The sequence below is a fragment of the Lathamus discolor genome, chromosome 5, assembly GCF_037157495.1.
Source record: "Lathamus discolor isolate bLatDis1 chromosome 5, bLatDis1.hap1, whole genome shotgun sequence".
NCBI lineage: Eukaryota > Metazoa > Chordata > Aves > Psittaciformes > Psittacidae > Lathamus > Lathamus discolor.
This window is the reverse complement of record NC_088888.1, coordinates 7,197,213-7,218,019: the sequence shown is the minus strand read 5'-3', so window position 1 is coordinate 7,218,019 and position 20,807 is coordinate 7,197,213. Positions and strand designations below refer to the sequence as shown.

General features: G+C 52.5%; 1 protein-coding gene across 5 annotated transcripts in view; it reads left to right on the top strand.

Moving 5' to 3' along the window:
* Positions 1 to 9,483: 9,483 nt before the first annotated feature.
* The window catches only part of RRBP1 (ribosome binding protein 1), a 30,800-nt gene continuing 19,476 nt past the window's right edge, over positions 9,484 to 20,807 (top strand). For 3 of the 5 annotated variants that reach the window (XM_065679595.1, XM_065679593.1, XM_065679589.1), the window contains exon 1: positions 14,729 to 14,836. The gene's annotated coding sequence lies outside the window, so the exon portion shown is untranslated. Of the gene's footprint in view, positions 9,578 to 14,728; positions 14,841 to 20,807 lie in introns of those variants that run through there. The other 2 variants (XM_065679591.1, XM_065679592.1) reach the window with 2 other exon arrangements.

The window sequence follows — 20,807 nt, the reverse complement described above, 5'->3', positions numbered from 1 at the left end:
AACTGGCACATGCAATTTGCAGATCTCCTGCAACAAAATTCAGAAGAGAACCTGTGCCAGGGCCTCACAGGGAAGAATTTCTTCCTAAAGTCTCATCCCAATCTCCCCTCTGTCAGGTCAAAGCCATTTCCCCTTGTCCTGTCCCTACAGGCCCTTGTCAAAAGCCCCTCTGCAGGTTTCTTGTCACCCCTTTAGTCACTGGAGCTGCTCTTTAAGGAACCTTCTCTTCTCCAGGCTGACCCAACCCAGCTCTCTCAGCCTGTTTGCAGAGCAGAGCTGCTCCAGCCCTCAGAGCATCTCCATGGCCTCCTCTGGACTCAATCCAACAGCTCCATGTCCCTTGATCCACTTTCTGGTGGCCAAATCCAGAGTGGGTGAGCTGTAGCTCAGACAATCCCAGGGGAGGGTGACTGCGGAGGAAAGGTCACCCAGAGAAGCTCAGCACAAATGTGGCTCCTGCACCTATGGAAGAGGCGATAGCAGCATTTGAGGTCAATGCGTTGCCTGCAGCTGATTGATGTCCCCGGTTCCTGCTCGCTGAGCCTGGACAGGCCTCTCAGGGGAAGTCTAAACATTAACGAAGCCGGCGGTGCGCAGGCAGCGGGGCAGCTCAGGGGTGGTGTGGGTGGTTTGCTGAAGGGCATTCACACGCAGGCACGGCGGAGGAGGGTCCTCTGCTGCCGGAGGTGCACTGTTCAAGGCTGCCTTGTATCGGCTCACCAAATATTTGTTTGCATCTGTGACCTTCAGACTTTCCCATCATGGGGGCTGATTTCTGCTGCAGGTGTGCTGGCGCACACTGTGGGTTTCAGCACGCGCCGAAAGCAGCACAGGATGGAAGAGTTCCTTACGGGCAACGTTCCTCTGGCAAGGTTTAATTCCAGCCATCCCAGTGCTGGTCCCTGGTAAAACTCACCCCTGTCCCAGCAGCAAGGCTCTCGCCAGCACTATTTTGCCAAGCAAGCTTTTCCTGAGCAAAGGTGGTGTGAGGGGGACCTCTGCCCCTGCATGATCCAGGCTTGGCCATCCCTGTTGCCAGAGGCAGAAATCGCTGTCCGAGCATCAGTGGGTAGCAGTGATTTATACCTGCAGGGACCCCTCTTTCTCCAAGCAAGCAGAGGGCAGGCTCTCCTTACTGATGCAAATCCTCTTTGTCCATTCAGTGCCTGCTGTGATGCTTTATGGATGAACACCTGTATTCCCTTCCAATATGTTTGCCCCTGAGGGAGAATTTGCAATGGAGTAAAGGTCTTCTCATTCACACCTAGGAAAAAGGCATGCTTTCTCCAGAAAGGAGGCTTCTCTTCACGCAGAGTGTTGTGCTTTCAGAAAGTGAGTTTCAGACTTTCACACCTACGGGATATGGCCCGGCTATGCACAGGTACAGGGCAGGCTTGTCTTAGGGGCTGACAGATTCTCAGTGGGAGTGTGCCTGCTTCCTTTTCTGTTTATCAGGTGTAACCTGCAATTTGTATTTGGGCAGTATTCCCTGCTGCTTATAGATATCCAAGCAGAAACATTTCTGTGCTTTTTGCTAGCTTTTGACAGGGTCTCGAGTGACAGGCCAAGGGGGAATGGCTTTAACCTGACAGAGGGGAGATTGAGATGAGACATTAGGAAGAAATTCTTCCCTGTGAGGGTGCTAAGGCACTGGCACAGGGTGCCCAGAGAAGCTGTGGCTGCCCCATCCCTGGCAGTGCTCAAGGCCAGGTTGGACACGGGGGCTTGGAGCAACCTGGTCTAGTGGAAGGTGTCCCTGCCTGTAGCAGGGGCGTGGAACTGGATGAGCTTTAGGGTCCCTTCTGACCCAAACCAGCCCGGGACTCTGTCATTAAATGCTGCATTACTCGACTATTTCCCATTAAATTTATTTTCTGTGTTTCTGAGGATGCTTCCCCTTCCCCATGACCTCTCTTCTTCCTAGTTCATGACTTCCTTCCCCAGCCTGGTTTGCTCTTGCCCTTGGGCAGGGTGCCCAAGCTCTCTTGCTGGGTGGCCTTGCCGATTTGGTAACCTGCTTGCTGGCAGGCTTATTTGGACTTGGTCACATCTTTTTTGGCCCCTCTGGGTTTGCCTGTTCCTTTGTAGCACAGAAAGGGAATGGGCTCAGCAGCCAGCAATGGCTACCAGCAGTGATGTGGTTCTTGTTGCAGCTCCTGTTTCCTCTTTCCGGAAAGGCACATCGCTATAACTGTCAGTGACATAGTCAGTGACTATGGGTTGAGGCTAGGATTTGGGCTGGCTGCGTGATTATGTGAAGGTTCTTGTTCAATGTGCCAGTTCCTCATGGGAACACCAGCAACAGTGCTACAGATCTCTGGTGGTCAAGACTTTTGGCAGTGTGGACCAGCCAACTCGCTATCTTGATGATCCGCCATCAGCTCTTGCTTCATCTTCCCATTCCCCAACAAGTAGGGTGTTGCTTTCCATCTCGTACACCTCTCTGCAGTATCCTGAAGTCTTGTACCTTCATGGCCATTGTTGCCATTCTCCTCAGGCCTCCCAGCTGGGTGTCTGTGGTACGTGCTGAGTGACACGGTCAAGCTGTGGCAGGAGCTGTCTTCCAGGGTGATGGAGTCCATGCTGAGCCGGAGCCTTGTGCCATTGTCTCCTGTCCCATCTGCAAGTCAGCGCTGCTGTCATTCATCTCTGAAGCTGTTTTTGTTCAGGACATGCTACATGGGGCTTCATTTTCAGAGCTAGTATTGCAGTTTCTGGTATCGTCAAATCCAAGACAAAAACGAGCTTGCTGGTGTTTAGGCAGAGGTTTGGGTAAGTACTTCTAACTGCAAGGAAGATGATGATGTGTGAAGAGGGGGGGTGGGGGTTCCATGCACGTGCTGGTGCCAGGGATGGATTTAGTGTTTCCCCCCTATGGAAAACTAGGAAAGGCTGTAGGTTCAGCCGTTCAAAATACTTCCATTGGGTATTGAAAATCCGGCCAAAAGTCTTGGAAAGACAAACAAAATGGAGCACCAGGGAGCAGGCAGAACTGGCCTTTTATTGCCTGTTCTTGGCTAGTTGGTGAGGAGGAGAAGATGTTTCCCTCAGGCCTACTTTAAATCCATCTCTTTTTTTGCCAATAGGAAATTGTGAGAGCATGAGTTAGGCAGAGCCCCAGGGAACAGGAATCTCAGGAGAGCCCATGGTTGCAGGAACATGGGCAGTACAGTCTCGCCTTCATCCTGAGGCCATCCTGGTTGCAGCCACCCTGCTCTGTCCATTGCAGGTACAGCAGCGAGAGCTGGTCCAAGCTGTCCATGTGGGAAGGAGGTGATGTCTTTCACCCCTGGCATGAGCCCCTAAAATCCCTTTGAGAAAATCAGCCCTAAAATATTGACTGATGCTTCCCAAGCAGCGGAGGCTCCAAGCGCTGTGGGGCTGCTGCTGCATGCCCTGGATGTCCATGGGAGCCAGAAAAGCCTGCAGCAGCAGGGGGTTAATATACCCTGATGACATGCTGTGTTGAACCCAAGAGCATGTGCTGGCTAATGCAGCACGGAGGCCTTCCAGAGTGGCCAGGAAAACCCCAGGAGATGGACAGATGGCAGCGTCGGTGCTGGAAAAAGAAATGAGTGTATCTTCCTGTGATGATGTGGCGTCCAGCACACTGCTACGTGGCACTTCTTCCCTGCAGCTTCTGCCCAGGATGCTAATGTTGAGAGATACCTTGTGCTATTTACTCCACTCTCTTCTGACACCGCTGGAAGGAGCAGAGTATGAACCTGCTTCAGAGGATAGTACAGCACTTCCAGTTGCTGTGGGACAGGTCCTTGGTTCAGATCAGCTTCCCAGAGAATGCAGTGGCAAGGGTCCTGTGTCTGCACATGCATCTGGGTAGCACTGGGCATGATGGGACCTCCTCCTCCTTACAGGTCTAGCCACAGAGCAGGTCATCCAATATTGTTAATGACAATCAGAACAGGCAGGGTGTAATTTAAACCATTAGGCTTCTGTAAAAGGATTACTCTTTGGTGTTGAGCTGCCCAAGGATGGGGGAAAACCCCACTATTTTATATGTATGAAGGAAACCTCCTGACACTTCAAAATGCTATGGGAAAGAGGAAAAAATGTTAAGAGAATAGAGCAGACCAGGTCTTCCTCTGGTGATCTGGTGGATGAGCAGAAGAACATCAGCTTACAGAGTGGCAGAGATATGGCTGCAGGCAGGCTGGTCTCTTGTGGTTCCCTGAAATGCCGCGAGGAGCTGGTATCCTGCTATCTTCAAACAGGTAAGCAAGCCTCGGGAACTGCACAGTGTTGTTCCTTCTGTATCCCGTCAGAGCTGCTGCCTTTGATTTGGCAATGAAGGGATGTTCCTCTGGAGTCAAGTGCTGAGCCTGCATCATTAGCACAACCCAGCCTAGACCTTCACACTGTCACACAAAGACCTGGCCTAAGCCCAAACCCTTCCGGGAGAGAGAGCACAGGGCATGGTCCATCCCTGTCCCAGAGGTCATGCCACAGCAGTGGGTGCATTACATTACTGGCTGTAATCCTGAACAGGGATGGTTCTTGGTGCTGGCTCTGGACGCATGCTGTTGCTGGCATGTGGGTGGGAAGCACGAGGGTCACAACCCCCTGCCTGCCTCATTCACTGAGGATGTGACCTCCAGGGAGCTGACGCTAGGCATGGAAAACCTAAACCATCCCTGCCTTGAAGGAGACTGTGTCATCCGGCCTTCATTTGTTTCCTTGCCCACATGCTATCTGTGGGTCTGGTGGGTGGCAAAGCCCCATGTCCTTGCAGCTCAGCTCCCTCCCAGTTGCTCCCAGGCAAAAATCCACCAAGCCCATCCAGGCTCCTGTCCCTTGCAACAGAGACCCATCCCAAATGGTTGTGCCACTCCAGTGGAGTGCCAGGTCTCTGTGGATCTCTGCCATGCCATGGATTCTCTGATGCGTATTGATGGTCCAGCCTCTCTGGTGAAGAGGGAGGGCTTTGTAGGAGCTCTTCTCCAGAGCTCATTTCCCAAAGAAATCACTGGAACCGTGTTTAGAAGCTCTCACCCTCTATCAAATCTATTTAAAAGGCTTCAGTGGATTAAGATGTTAAAAGAGGGGCAATGATGAGCAGATGAAGCTCTTGCTTAAGCTTTAATGGCCTTAAGAAACCATGCTAAAACCGTTTTAAGAAAAAAGGAGTTGTTTCCAGGAACAGTTTTCCAAAGTCTCAACTCGATTTCCTTTCCAGAGCCATGAAAGCCTCTCTTTGATAAATATTGTAAGTCAGAAACCCAACAGCCTTATTTTCAATCCAGTTCATTTTAATGTTAGGAATTCGAGTGGGGGAAGGGAGTCCTCCGAAATCAGATCTCTGTATTTTCTCGTACAAACATACCGCTCTTAGGAAGACACCTTCTTCTTTGACAAGGCTCTTTCTGTTGGAAAACAGTTGTTTAGCTTTGCCCTGACAGCCCAGGGACAGTAAAACTTGTCAGCATGGAGCAACTGAGTGGCCTGGATGTTGGTATTAACAGGGCAGTTGTCCCTCTTAACTCCACACTGTGATTTCCCCGCTCTGTGTTCTCCCCTCAGGCTCTAACGCAGCTGCTGACCTGCGGCACATTTCTTTTCCTAGATGTCACCTTCTATTCCCTGCCTCTCTGGATTTCTAGGATGCTTGAGCTCCTTTCTGACTGCGGTATTGCAGATGTGGATGGGCTGGGCTGCATTTTTAGGTTCTGATTCAAAACCCACTGAAGAAGGGCAGCAGTTGATGTCAGTGGTCTCTGGAGCAGCCACTGTGTAACTGCTCTCATTTTTTAATCCAGACAATTGCAGTTAAACCTCCACATTTTTATTACAAAAGTAAAGCATTGAGCTCAGCTCTGGCTGCTGAGCAGCCCAAACAAGGGCCCTGCTTAAACCAGGGTGTTGCGCCCCAAAGCAGAGAGTGGGCTGCTCAGCCCTTGGGAAAATTGAGGCTGTCCTCTTTAAAAGAGAGACTTTACTTTCTCTCTTTGGATTCTGTGTTCTAAGCCTGCGGAAGGTGTTTGTTTGCTGCCTTTTAGAATCTTCAGATACACTTTTAACTGCAGGAGGCTCAAGGAGAAACACCAAATGCTCGGTCTCATGACAAAGCTGCAGGGAGCAGAGAGCAGCCAGGAGAGCAGGACCCAGTATTAGTCAGTATGTATAGGTATGTATAGGTCAGTATGTATAGAGAACCCCCAGTGCACACTCCCAGATGGGGGCCAACCTGCAGGGGAGGAGCTGCCGGGGAAGGTGTGTGAGATTAGGGTGGCTATTTAACCACGAAGTCATTGGGACTGGGTCACTTACTTGCCTTTCCCTGGGCTTCCTCCAAAGCCTGCGAAAAGCTAACATGGTTTTCTTTCCTGCTGGCTTCCACCGGCTTTGGATCAGGATCTTTGTGCCTACAGGGTTATCTCTGTTTCCTGGAACTCGCTCACTGTTTGAATTTGCTGAGCCTATTTACTGCCAGGCTGCTTTTTTCTTTACCTCCTGCCATTCGATTGCACCAAGTTCCCGGCAGCTGTTGGTTACAGGAGCGGTGTTGCTCTTTCAAAATGGGCTGTGCCTGTCCCTGGCTGTCCCCTTCTCCATCTAGCCCCATGTAACTCTTACAGCATCACGCGATCCACTACAAGCTTGCTTCTTGCAAACCATTTGGTGTGGATAAAGACGATTCAGGAGTGTCAGGCTGCATCATTAACATCTTTCTCTTCCTTTTGGGTCTCAGACAGTTTTTCCTACAGGCACGGGTACCCCAGAAGATGTGTTTGCTTTGTGTTTACTACTTGTCTATTCACAGGCTGATCCCTGCCTGCCGTTGCCCCTTAATCTCCATGTGAGCCTTGCCTCTTCCCATATAACAGTAGGCATTTCTACAGGGAAGATGGGAACACCTGAGCACGAAGCTCCTTGTTCCTGAGTAGGATGAGTAGGGGGAGAACACTTCCCTGGATTAATGAATGTGGCTTCATCCATGCACTCAATTAATAAATGAGCATGGATGGATACATGCTACAAACCCTTTCCTCCCTTTTCCAGTTCCAACATAACACTAATAAATGAGGGAAGTTTTCTAGTAACAGCTCTACCTCTAGGTGTTAGCACCTTCTGAAGAACAACAGAGCCTGACATTTAAAACTAGAAGAACCCAAAGTGAGAGGGGGGTGATTTGGAGAGCAGAGGCTGGGGAGGAGCAGGGCTAAGCCCCTGCATTGCCTGTGTGTCCTGCTCCTTGGAGCCCCAGAAGATGATGGAGAGCCATCATGGAGACAGTCCACCCCACTGCAGTTCCCAGAATGGGGGGGTTGTGCCACTTCCAACCCCAGGTGCTTGATGATTGAGCAAGGCTTTGATGATCCTGCCTTGAATTGCTACCAAGGTGCATTTAATCCCAAGGCTGCTCTTTGGAACAAAGTGCCCTTAGTAATATCTACAGACTTGCAAACAAATGTGTAACTTGTTCTTCCCATTGAACTCAGGCAGGCTGACAAGTATCTGTTCTTGCTTTTATGGGTATTCATGGAAAAGTGACTCTTCTAGGAAAATGTGTCTCATCCAGCCCTTTAACTTTGGGAACCAGATAGAACCCCCCCACCTTTTAAACCAGGCCCCTCTCCCCCTTGAGCATCTCTGAGCCCTCCAAGCAGACCCGCACTCCTGTGGGAGGAACAGCCTTTTTGCATGGGGCTTTTTTGGACGGGGCTTGGAGCAAGCTGGCCCATGGAAGGGGCTTGGAACTAGGTGAGCTTTCAAGTCCCTTTCAGTGCAAACCAGTCTGGGATTCTATGCATCTGCCACTTATTTCTTGGCGAAGGTTTGAGTGTGGTGATTGGCATTTCAGAGGCTGGCAGAGTGGGATACAATTAGGAGCAGAGGTAGCTCTGCAGACAAGCTTTACATTGTCGCTCTCAAGGTAAATATTTCCCTTGAGTACACAGAGTCAAAGTACAGTTTACAACATATATATATATATATAAAGCCAGGGACAAACGGCAGCTTGCCGGCTTTATTCCGGGTCAGTGCTCGCCATGTCCTCTTCTGAGACCTCTTGCAGTTCCAGCATGGGATGTTCTGCTTGAAGTCTGCTCTTCCAGCAGCATTAATGGAATTGCAGCTAGGAAACAGTCCGGAGAGCATGACCCCTGCCCTCTGTTAAGTTTTAAGCACTTGATTCTGCATGGGGGTTTTATTTAGGATCATCTTGGCATTTCTGCCACATCCAAAGGCCTGGATTTCACATGTTGTTCTTTATGAGCAATTCCCACCGGGTAATTATGCTGCATGAAGAGATTAATTAACTTTATGAGAGGCACTGCCCCCGGCAGTGGAAACGGGAACAGCTTCTGCTGGCTGGGATGGATCCGTGCTGCGGCACGCTCTGCTTCCCGGGCGCTAAGAGCAAGCCAAAGGCCATTGCCCATGGGACGGCTCTGCTGTGTCAGAGTGCTTCCAACGGCCAGTGTCGTGGTGACCTTATTCCTCAGCGTTCTCCTGTTTAATCACTGTTCTCTCCGGGTGTTTTGAAGGCCCTTGTCATGTCCCCAGTAACACTGTGCCTTGCCAAGGCAGGGGGATGAGCGATGGTGCATCCAAGGGAGAGGTGTTTTGTGAGCATCCCTTAGAGCTCCCCTTGGAGACACCAGGAAAAGCCTAGCAGGGCCTTTTGGGGTGTTGGGGTGCCTTCCCCTTGCCAGAGTCCAGGGCTGCTATCGCAAGGCACAAGCAGCCATCCTGGTTGTGTTAATTCAATACCAGTCTGTTGTCTTTGGATGGGGGGACGAATGGGATACCTCTGGCAAACCTGAAACGACTTTTGAGTTTCTCCCACAAGTCCCAGCTCCCCCCTGCACACCCAAAAGCCCCCCTCAAGCCCCAAACCTCCCAACATCAGCCATCATACTGTGCTGCTGCAGCAAGGGCTGGGGCTTGCGTGGTGTATTGCTGCTGACCTATGTGTGGGTTCAAACCTCTTGCTTGGATGGGATGTCAGCCTGGCACCTGGGTGTAATTGCATACGCACTCAGAGAGGTCTTTCTTTTAATTCGGTAATGTAAAATTCCCTGCTTTGCTCAGAGTACAAAGTGTGGTGTGAAGGCAGCAAGCACAGAGTGTTCTTGGATGGCCCCATGCAGGTACACGGCTCTGCCCTTAGAGGAGTAATTCAGAATTAGGATTTACCTTGGCATTATTCAATGCCACCTCATGGACAGATTTAACCCCCTCAAGCCTCAGGTTTTCTGCTGTGTTTTTTGGAAAGAAAGCTGCTTAAAAAAAAAAAAATCTTAAAGAATAAATTTTGTTTTCTCTTTTTCTTTCTTTTATTCCTTTTCTTCTTTTCTCCTTCTCCTCCTCCTTATTCTCTTCTTCTCCTTTCCAGGAGCTGGTTCACTGGTCCCATTACAGAGTCAGCACATTCAGAGCATTCCCTTTACACCGGTTCAGCTTCTCTGGGTAAATAACCATTCCTAGGTGTGTCTGCTTTAGAGACCTTCTGATATGTTTCAGTGCTGATGTGGCAGATCCCAGGACATCTGAAGCAAGGTTTTCCCAGCAGAGATGGAGAGGTGCTGCTGGACCTTTGCAAAGTCCTCTTTGCAAGGTAGGTGTTGGGTGTCTGTGACTGGAGAAACACTCAAACAGGCAGAAATCAAGGGTGGGGGGGAGATACAAGATCATTTTTTCCCTAGAAAGCCCCTTAAAATTTTTGGGGGTGCAAAGAGAAGGGAATTCCATATTCAAACCAGGAATTTTTCTGCTCCAGGAAAACTTGTTCCTTATAGGGTATATATTTTTTACATGAGTGTGGAATGTGATTTTTTTGGGAGGAGGCACTGTGCATCAACAGGCATGAATGGTGGATGATGCTGTGCTTGCTGGGGAGTCAGCACGTTCAGCTGGGACCTGGGAGATGCCTCCATCCCTGGCCCTGGAGAAGCTGCATCCTCCCTCTGCCTGCATTTCTTCTCCTGAAAAGTGGGGTTGATGGCACTGCCTTTGTATCCGAAGGGCTTCACAGCAGCTTAGTGTCACATACCGGAAACTGCCATTAGTACCATGTCCATAATGCCATGACACAAAGCAATGGGGTTGTTTTCCCCCCTTATTATCTTTGTCTGCAGCTTTCATTGCACTGTGGAACAGAACAAACTCCTTCAGGTCTTTGCTTTCCCTTCCTGGCTCTTGTGCCAAGATTTTGCAGTCCCTCTGCCCACATCCAAACCTCCAACCGTGGACACAGTTCACATTTTCCCATATTGCTTCCCTGCAAACCAAGCCCAGAGAGAAGAGGAGCTGGTGTGACAGGGTGATAGCTGCCACACGAGCTCCTTTTGCTTTGAGTTCCCTCTTCCCTTTGGCCTTCAGGGCTATCAGCATCTAGTGGCTCTCAGGCTTTGCTGTGCAGTGTTTGTGGGTGGGAAGCCCTGATGTTCTTCCCATGTGATGTCCAACCTTCCCCAACTGCTTGTTCTGGCTTTCACCCAGCCAAAGCACTCATGGACTCCTTGGGTACCTCTCCTGTTTACACCAGTATCTTTGAAGCTTATGGCCTATTACTAGATTGGTGAGAGATCTGCTGCTGATGGGAAGTAGGTAGATGGATCACATAAGCCTACTTTTGTCCACTTGCCATCCGCACACAACACCAGCATGGACACGCACTCTCGCGCACAGCTGAAGCAATGGGCCGTCTCTTGCTACCCCTGTTTTTATGCAGGTTGCACCAGGCAAAAGGCACTTGCAGAAGCAAACGCCTCTGCTCTCCTGCAAATGATGCTTCACCCAGGGGAGATGTGTTGTATGAGTTTCACCTCTGAGGGCCAGTTGCAATAGGCAGAGGAGGCTTGAACATGGGAGACCTTCAACCAAAGCAGCCTGACCCCAGAAGAGGTGTCTCTTAAGCCAGAGGTACTTTGTGGCTTTATATTTAATCCCGCCAGTGCATTCGTGACCTCTCCATAGCTCTGCAGTGCTAGTATCCCCAAAATACCTTTAATTCTCCATCTGGGGCCATGCCCTGGGATTTCTCGAAGCTGGGAGCTGTGGTTGTTCCTGGCACGTCAGGAGGTCATGGGCTGTTTTCAGCTGGATTACAATTTCCAGATGTTGAGTCAGACAACGAGCGTGAACCCTGCTGAGATTACACACGGGAAGTGAGAATAGTTCCCTTGTTATCATCAGTGATTGCCCCATCACAATCTGTTAGTGGTGGAACAAGACAAGCTGCACGTCCCTGAATCACTGCAACCCTTCTTTATGGGCAGATTTTCCAAGTCCTGAAGAAGCTTCTTGCTAAGCCCCAGCTCCTGGAGTCACGTCAGCTTGTGTCCAGCCAAGCTTTCAAGAGATGCATGAAGTTATCTGGACCTAAAGCCAGTTTGGGATGGGGAAGAGGGAGATTCTCCTGCATCTAATGCGGATGAAAAATGCCTGGAGGAAAAGAAGTCCCTATGCTTTTTTCCTTGCCTAGATGAGAATGCCTGTTCTTCTAAGCTGTATGTAGCCCTGCTTCTGCAGACTGGGCACTGGGGTGCCACACTGCATGGTGAAGGATTAGGTAATTTCCTTCCCTTCTTTTCTGGAAGGTGTTTTGATTAGCATAACCATTGTGTTCCCAAATTAGCTTGTGTTCCCGGCTTTGCCCTTAGGCTGGCTTTTCCTGTTACAAGCCTGCTCTGGTGCAGTGATACAGCAGCATCTAAAGCAGCATCGAATGGTGCAGTTGAGGTTGGGATGGATCCAGCTATACTCAGTCTACCAGCTGCCCTTCCTGAGTGACCTTAGGCTGATGCTGAGTCCTACAGCTCTGCAGCATTCCAGTGCCTGGCATAGCTGTGTGGAAACTTCCAAACAGCCCAAGCTTTGATGTGAGATTTGGGAGACCACAGCATGCATGTGCTGGACCAAGACCAGGAGCAGCCAGGACAACTCCATCCCCGTCACCATGGCAGAGGGAAAGTTAACATCTGGCATGGGCTAAGGTGTGCAGCTCTGGTATCTGAAGCCATCCTGGTGGGATGTGTCCATCTTGGCATGTGAAAGGATGCAGAGTTCTGGGAGAAAATTAGGAGTGGAATGTGAAACGTTTACCAGGTGGCAACAAGATAGACACACACAGAGCGATGAATCAGGGGCTTCCAAATGCCACGGAGAGCAGGAGCTGCTTGCAGAACAGGTCTGGTTGAGCATGCAACTGGGAAGCTGAAGTCACTGGTTGGCATGTCTCTTTGGTGCCAAGCCTTATCCAGGCCAGATGTGCCAATTCCTGTCTTTATACAAAAGGAAAGGCTGCTTCCAGAGCCTCCAAAGGGATGAATGTGGATGCAGGACTACATGGAGGATCAGCTTGGCTGGTAGACAATGCAGCATCATGCCCATAGTGCAGGCAGCAGCCAAATCTGGAGCAAAGGATGCTCTCTGCTCTCATTCCTACCAGGTTTCTGGTGTATTTCTGTAGCATTAGACATCCCATGGTGGGAGCAAGGGCAACAGGCACAGCCCAAGTGCTCAGGATTGAAATGCAAGGCTGAGCCCAAGCAGAGCTGAGTGCTCTCCTGTAAGGAAACACAAGCCATGCCTGTCTACATGCTCAGCCTCCTGGATGTGGATCACAGTCCTACCCAAGCAGGATTTCATGGTCATCCCTGCAACGACTGAGCCTGGACCTTCAGAAGAGGCAGGGCTGCAGAGGCAGCCCTGCAGACCTTGTGGCAAAGTTGGTTTGATGACTGCTGCGCAGAGCTAAAAATACCCCGGCGATGGTTATGAATTTAGGATAACTAATACATCCAGTGAAGAGATCTGGAGCCGTTCCAGGGCTAAACAACAGCTTCTTTACCAACAGCCAAAGACTTGTGGATGCAAAAATAACTGGGAACTGAAAAACTTGAGCTGGAGCAAGGGGTTTTCAAACTGAACCCAAGAAAAACTTTCTAGCGGTGAGGATGACCCTGGATAATCGCCAGCGCTCTGGCTGTTTTAACAACAGGGTACACAGACCTCTCTATTTGGGCTGGATGCTGTCTCTGGGCAGGAGTTGGGAGAACTAGTAGTTAGGGAGAATTCCTTTGATATGGGGTGAAAGTGAATTATACTGATAATCTAGGACCCAGTGGCCTGGATCAGCAGCAAGAACCAGAGGGAAACACCATGGTGGGAAGTATATGCTTGAGGTCTTAAAAAGTGGGAGAGGCCCAAGAATAGGCTGTGGATGATGGTAAGGGTGCTGTGGGGTGGACCAGCTTTGAGCCACGTTGGTGGTGGTGACCAGAGGGCAAACAAGGGTTTCAGACATCCATCTACAGCCCCAAAACACAGCAGAGGGAGAAGGAGCTGAGAGAGCTGTGCCATGGTGGCAGAAGACACCTGGGTTTACATCCCTGCTCCATCTGCCCACTCTACACTGGAAGTGTTTATGCCTATTTCAGGTCCCTCTGCAGAAGCCATATTATCATACTTAGCCCAGAATGTTTCTCCATTAGCGTATTTTTTCTCTTCTTCCATCACATCAGCCTGCATGAAACAGTCACTTATTCTCCTTGCAGTTGTGTCGAGATGTACCAGGCTGTGGGCAGGACCTGCTGCCCGTGCCCGGCCTGGCCTCAATGGCACAGCTTGTTCTCCATGCAAGGGGTGATGATGTGGATGTAAACCCCAGGGATAACCAGGGAGAACAGCATTGATTGCGTGCCCCCGAGAATGTCTGGCCACTGAAATACAACACCAGTGCCCCAAGCAGCCACAGCAGGCTGCAAGGAGTGAGGTGGCAGGAGGCTGGAAGGTTCCAAATTATCGCTCCCTCACAGCCACTCTTATAATGCATTCATTTCTCGGTCTGCAGTCAGTGCCCAGAACACAGAGTGCGCACCTCAATGTGGCCAAGGAGGTGCAGGAAAGGGAGAGATATGGCTTTCAGCTTGGTTGAAGATGTGGATGCTGGGAGACATTCTCACCTGAGCACAGACCTTTTGTGTGATCTTCATAGAATCCCAGACCGGTTTGAGTTGGAAGGGACCTTAAAGCCCATCCAGTTCCAAACCCCTGCCATGGGCAGGGACACCTTCCACTAGACCAGGTTGCTTCAAGCCCCATCCGACCTGGCCTTGAACACTGCCAGGGATGGGGCAGCCACAGCTTCTCTGGGCACCCTGTGCCAGCGCCTCAGCACCCTCACAGGGAAGAATTTCTTCCTAATGTCTCATCTCAATCTCCCTCTGTCAGGTTAAAGCCATTCCCCCTTGTCCTGTCCCTACAGGCCCTTGTCAAAAGCCCTTCTCTGGGTTTCTTGTTGGCCCCTTTAGGCGCTGGAAGCTGCTCTAAGGTGTCCCTGGAGCCTTCTCTTGTCCAGGCTGAACCAGCCCAGCTCTCTCAGCCTGGCTCCAGGGCAGAGCTGCCCCAGCCCTCAGAGCATCTCCATGGCCTCCTCTGGACTTGCTCCAACAGCTCCACGTCCCTCTTCAGGGTTTCCTCTGCTCCGTGGTGCCCTCACCCAGCCGTTGGGGAGCCTCCGGAGCCTGAATCATCCTCCCCCCCCGCGGCAGGGAGCTCCCGGCTTTCCCCCCATCCTCTCCCAGCTCTTCCTTAGGGCACAGACCGAGCCCCGGGACGCGGGGGTCCCTCCACCCGCGGGGACTGCACCCCCCAGCGCCGCCCCGTCCCGTCCCGTCCGGTGCGGTCCCGTCCCGCCCCGCCGCGCTGAGTGGGCCCCGCGGTGCGGCGCGGAGCGACGGGGCGGGACGGGGCGGGACGGGGCGGGACGGGGCGGGACGGGGCGGCCCCGAACCCGGCGAGACAGCGGCGGAAAGTGCCACGACTCCACACGGGCGGCCGCGGCGGCAGCAGGGACCGCGACCCGGCACCGGTGGGTACGCGGCGGCGGTCGGACCCCCCCTTTCCCTTCCTCTTCCAGGCGGGACCCCCGTCGCAGCGGGGGGAGGGGGGGGGGGGACACCCCCCCATCCCGGCGCTCCCGGGAACGGGGAAGGGAGGGGGATGGGATCCCGGGTTTGGGGGCTGGCCACGTTTGCGGGGCGGGGGGGTCAGGCGGATGAATGGCCTCCGAGGAGAGGGCGGTGTGGAATGGCGGCGGGTGCGGACGGGCAGGGGACGGGAGGGGAGGGAAGAAGGAAGGAGGCGAACCCGGTCCCCCTTCGGCTTCCCGGCCCCGGTTACCGACGGGCATTGCCCCACGGGCATCACCGCCCGCCCCGCAGCCTTCAGCCCCATTCCCTGCCCCAGCGCCTTCCTGATGAAATTCACTAATCGGGTTAATCGCGGTTACAGAAGGTCACAGCCCGCAGGCAGTTGTTCCGTATTTAGTTATTTCTCTTAACTAACGCCCCCCAAATCCCTCCAAGCACTGAGGGATCCCCAGAGCGCTGCGTCCAGCGATGCCCGACGCTTTCCGACAGAGGCATCGACTCCATAAGCAGAGGCACCCCCCCAATACCAGCTTGGGATCTTTCCAAACTGGATGTCACCAGCTTTCCCGCCGGCAAACCGGGAATTCCTCGCCCCGCCGGGGAATCGCGCTGCACACGTGGCCAGGCGCGATAGAGGAACCTCCCTGCCTCAAATGTCAGCGTTCCTCTTGGCAAGAAGTGGCGGCGGCGGCCTCCTCTTGCTGGGAAAGGGCTGGGACGGAGGTTGGGAGAGGTGGGTGCTCCCTGGGATGTAGACCCCGAGCAGATGTGATGAGGGGCGGTGGTGAAGTGCTGTTTGAGAGAGGAAATTTGTAACAGCCGCCGCACAGATTAGCCAAGCTGCAGCTGTGTTACGGCGCTAGTACACTCTTCCTGTGTGTATATGTATGTATTAACATATATATACATATGTAGCGGGACTGGAGCAATAGGACAAGGGGGAATGGCCTTAAACTGACACGGGGGAGATTGAGATGAGACATCAGGAAGAAATTCTTCCCTGCGAGGGTGCTGAGGCGCTGGCACAGGGTGCCCAGAGAAGCTGTGGCTGCCCCATCCCTGGCAGTGTTCAAGGCCAGGTTGGATGGGGCTTGGAGCAGCCTGGTCTAGTGGAAGGTGTCCCTGCCCGTGGCAGGGGGCTCGGACTGGATGAGCTTTAAGATCCCTTCGGACCCAAACCAGCCTGGGATTCTATGATACGTGTGGTTCTTCTGCCTTGTTTTTGCACTCTGGGGCTCAGGGAGCGAGCTGGCAGCGCTGCCCAGGGCCGTAGCCGTAGCCGCTGCACTCCAAGAGCTAATGGAGCGCTGAGACACGTTCAATTAAGTTGAGCTCTAACTGTTGACAATCTGGAGTTGCTCCATAGGGTAACACACGCTGCCAGGAGGCTGGAAGTGCACAGTCACTAAGGCAGAAAATGTGTTTCAGCAGAGGCTGTGGGATGCGGGCAGGATCCGCACACGGGCTTCTCTCATTTGTGTTTAATTTTTGCCTTGGTTGCGACAGGGCAGAGAGGGAAGCTCCAGGAGGGGTATCTGGTGCTTGTCTGTTATCTGCAGGTGGTGCTACTGCTGTCTTCTCCCACTGCTATTGGCAGGATCAGGCCTCTTGGTTCTCTCTCCCTCCTTGGTGCTGTTCCGCCAGCTGTGGCTCTGCACCTGATGCTGCCTCTTTGGCGATGGAAGCTGCAGCCTGGGGGCAGGGAAGGAGATGAGACCTTGTTTCTTGGAACCAGAGGCCAGGCAGTGCCCTCTCCAAGCAGCAGCTGGTTGGCTGCTGCTGCTGCTTCTTGCCCTGCTGGCCTGGGGGATAACTTTGAGCTTGGGAAAAAGCTGAAATCTCAGCCTGGTGCTTCACAGGCAGGCGTTGCTGAGGGCTCTGCAGTTCTCTCTTTGTCTGCCCTCCAACACCCCATCACCTCTTCTCCAGCGCTGCCTTAACCTGAGATGCCACCTTGACACCATGGTGAAGCACGAGAGCCTGTAGGGACAGGACAAGGGGGAATGGCTTTAACCTGACAGAGGGGAGATTGAGATGAGCCATTAGGAAGAAATTCTTCCCTGTGAGGGTGCTGAGGCCCTGGCACAGGGTGCCCAGAGAAGCTGTGGCTGCCCCATCCCTGGCAGTGTTCAAGGCCAGGTTGGACACAGGGGCTTGGAGCAACCTGCTCTAGTGGAAGGTGTCCCTGCCCGTGGAAGGTGTCCCTGCCCGCGGCAGGGGGCTGGAACTGGATGAGCTTTAAGGGCCCTTCCAACCCAAACCGGTCTGGCGTTCTATGCAGCCTTGGGTTGTGGAGGAACCAAGTGTTCTGCTTGCAGAGAGCATGTTTTCCTTTCTGCAGCTTTTATCCAGAGCAGGAGGAGATAACAGGTATATTTTTCCATTGGCTGTGTAAAGAATTAAGGTTTCTGTAGTTATTACACAATCTGTCTCTTCCATTGCTCCTGCCCACCTGACGCTTGACCTGACTGATTTAAAGCAGGGTTGGCGGAGGACTGAGTGCAAAGACACTGAATACCCATGGATTGCATGGAATAGCGAAGAGGAAAGGCTGAACAGGAGAAGGCTCTACCTGATTTTTGACACAGAGCTGTCCTTGGCAAATGCAACGGGACAGCGAGCGTGGCCCCTGTGCCGTCACACCACGTGTCTGGGGGTTAGTTAGTTTAATTAGTTAGTTAGTTAGTTAAATTGGTTGGTGCTGCAAAGCCAGCAAGGCTGGGTGCTTCACTGCTCTTACTTCCTTAGGTTGGGTTTGCTCAGGGCAAACAGAGGTGAGTGCACGTGCAGGGTGGCTGGGGAGGTCAGGTCTCCCTTGCTGTTGTTTGGGATGTTGGGAAGTTTGATGGATAATGGGAATGGAAGAGTCAGAGCTCAGCGTTTCAGTTGTCTCCTTTACATGAGAAGGCCAAGTGAAATAAATAACCACTTATCCGTCTTAGTCCTGTTCCGTGGTGGTGAAAAGCTTTACCTGAACAAGCTGCTCTAGGGAAGGAGTTTGGGTATGGAGATACTTGTTTTCTGCTGTTTCAGCTGGGTGAGGAGCAGAGGATGATCTTATTTGAGACACTTTCAGGTAAATGTGCTTAGTGCCGGATGTGAACGTGGACTCTGGTAGCTGGTGCTGTCTCTGCACCCTTTAAGCATCCAACCATCTCCCAGAACAGCCTGGGCATCAGACTGAAAAGCATCGTCGTAGAGACAAAGTCCTGTGGAGGGGAGGATGCTGAATTCCTCAAGCCTTTTTAGAGCCTGGCTGTTGAGTGAAACCTCCCAAGTGTGAAACAGTCCTTTAGCCATCCGCTAGCAGACAAGTGGTGGTACCTTTGGTGCCCTGTTTTTCTATGTCCTGGCTGAGGCTCTGTGCAGGTGGGAAGCATGGAGAGCTTTGCTTCTGAAAGGCAAAGCTGGTTTGATTTAAGCACGTGTTGCCCATGGCAAGGGGGTTGGAACTGGATGACTTTAAGGTCCTTTCCAACCCAACCGATCCTATGGTTCTATGGTAGCATATAGCCTGCTGCCATCTTTGCCCTGCCGGGTGATAGGCTCTTCCCTGAACTAGCTGTGGGGCTGGTCCGTGCCAAGTCTCAACCGCAGGAAGAACTCTACTGGTAGAACTTGCTCCTTGGAGTCAGCACAAGGTCTGCCAGGGACCAGCCCCACGCTGTGGGCTGTGGGGCACGAGCATCAGGACAGGACCAAAGTTTCCCTTTGCCTTAATGGCGCTGCTGGGAGCAATTGCTGCCTGGTTGGTATCTCTCACTCTTCATTCTCCAGGCACGCCTTGGGAGCAGCATGGGGTTTCTCTGGTCCAGTGGTGGGAGCTTGTGAATGGCCCATGCAAGCATCACTGCTGTGCCAGCTCTCCCAGCAGGTCCACAGCTGCTGGCCAGTGCTCTGTGCTGCTTTTTCCTTGTGTTGGTTTTGTTTTGGAAGGGGTTGCTGGGTGGTTTTTCTGTTTAGCTAGGAAGGACTTTAACGCTAATCTGCATCCTTATCTCGCCCTGGCTGTAAAGCCTGAGAGGAGGCAAGGTGCAGGCAGCTTTTACAGCAGTGGGGCTGGGTGAGGCTGCGTGTGGGGCAGAGGGGATGTGGGGCTTAAGCACCCTGCGTGTAAGGGCTTTGTGGGGACAGCAGTGTGGGGTGAGATGTAGGTCAGGCAGAGAGCTGTGGCAACATAGTGCTGCATCCGGCACTGCCAGCTCACCCACCTCACCACCCCGCTCTGTGTGAAATAACGCTGTCCTCTCTCATCCATCCCCTGAGTGCTGGGTGCCTCTATAGCAAAGGTTTGGGGTGTTTTCCTCCACTCCCATCCTCTATGGGCTCCATCCAGCTGCTTTTGGAGGTGGCAGTAACAGCTGGTTGGGTTGGGGTGCATTTGCCAGTGATCGGCAATGTCCTTTCCCTAAGCTGGAGCAACAAATTCTCATCTAAATACAAAGCTGTGGTGGTGTGAGGCCAGGAAGTGTTTACTTTTACTGATGTGTCCGGGTTGCTGGGCAAGGAACACAGGTCTCCTTGTTCCTTCCCTAAAACAGCTCCTGGGAGCTTCAGTGTAGCCCTAAACCCAGCACAAGGTCATGGGTATGTGTTCTCCAGCCCTGCTTTGCATTTACTGCCAGGGAGAGGAAATCCAGCCCTTTCCACCCTGTAGGTTAGGAATAATCTATCTGTCCTAGTGGGGACTGTCCCAGAGTGATGCTGCTTAGTAAGAAGGGGGTGACTTGGCACCAGATGTGCTGGGATACAGCGGGCTGAGGCTGTTTAAATCTGAAACAGCCGGGGCGGATGTGAAGTAGGGATGCCTGTAGTATCAGCTGGGATCTCGGGTGGTGCCCTGGGGTAGAAAGCTGGCCCTGCCAGGGGAGGCTGGTTCCAGCTGGCACTGGCAGCCCTCCCACCTGCCAGCTCTCTCCTGCTTCGCCTGGATGGATGCTTGGAGAGGTTGGGCCGGGAGTGCTGCGCTGCTAGTTAAAGCATCCTTCCCTGGGCAGGGCGGTGTCTCCGGTGGGAAACAGCCGCTTTGCAGCCCCTTCCAACTCTGCTTCGGTGTTGGAGGAGAGTTTTTCATTGCACTGTCACCCCCTTGCTGCATGAGCAGCCTTGAGCTGCAGATTGGCTGTGAGTTCCCTCCTCCGGCTCTTGGACAGGTAAAGGTGTCCCCCTGTGAGCACTGAGGCTTTGAAAAGATGCTGATCTCCTTGGGTTTATTCTTCTTTTTGCCTCTTCCCCTTCCAACCCCTCCCTCCCGCCTCAACCCACAGCCTCTTAGAGAGGAAATGTGATAATGTTTGCAGTTGAGTGTGGGGATGGGAACTTGTGATAGCCTGTGTTTTGAGGCACAATAACAAGAAACCGCAGCCGGGCACCTCCTGGGAAGTGCCCCTTTGCAGATTAACTGCCAGACTTCAGCATCTGGGGTTCAGGAGCCACCTCGCAGCCACGTGAAGGTGATGTCCTGATGGGGGGAACACGTGAGTGGGACAGCAGATAAGAGATTGTCTTTGAAACTAGGGACAGGGTTCAGCTAGCAATTGAGAAGAGTGGAGATAGCAGCATCACCCTCCATGTGTGGCTGACAGATCTCAGACAGGGGATACAGTCTCCACTGCTGCTGCTCCTTTACAGGTGGAGAACCTGAGGTTGGAGAGGAGGGAGGGAAGGACCCTATGGCTGGCTGGCCCACCAGCTAACAGCAGAGGCAGAAAGAGAAGCCCTGCATCCAGCACTCGCTTTGCAAGTCTCACTTCTTCCTGCAGGCAGCTCCTGTGGAGATGAGATAACTAACGACCATCCTTTCGGGCTTTTTTAGCTTGCACTTGTGACTTTCATTGGTATTTATATCTCAGGGAAATGGTGGTGACTTGGTTCTCCGCGTGGAATCTGTGCATGCAGCATCGTTGCTGG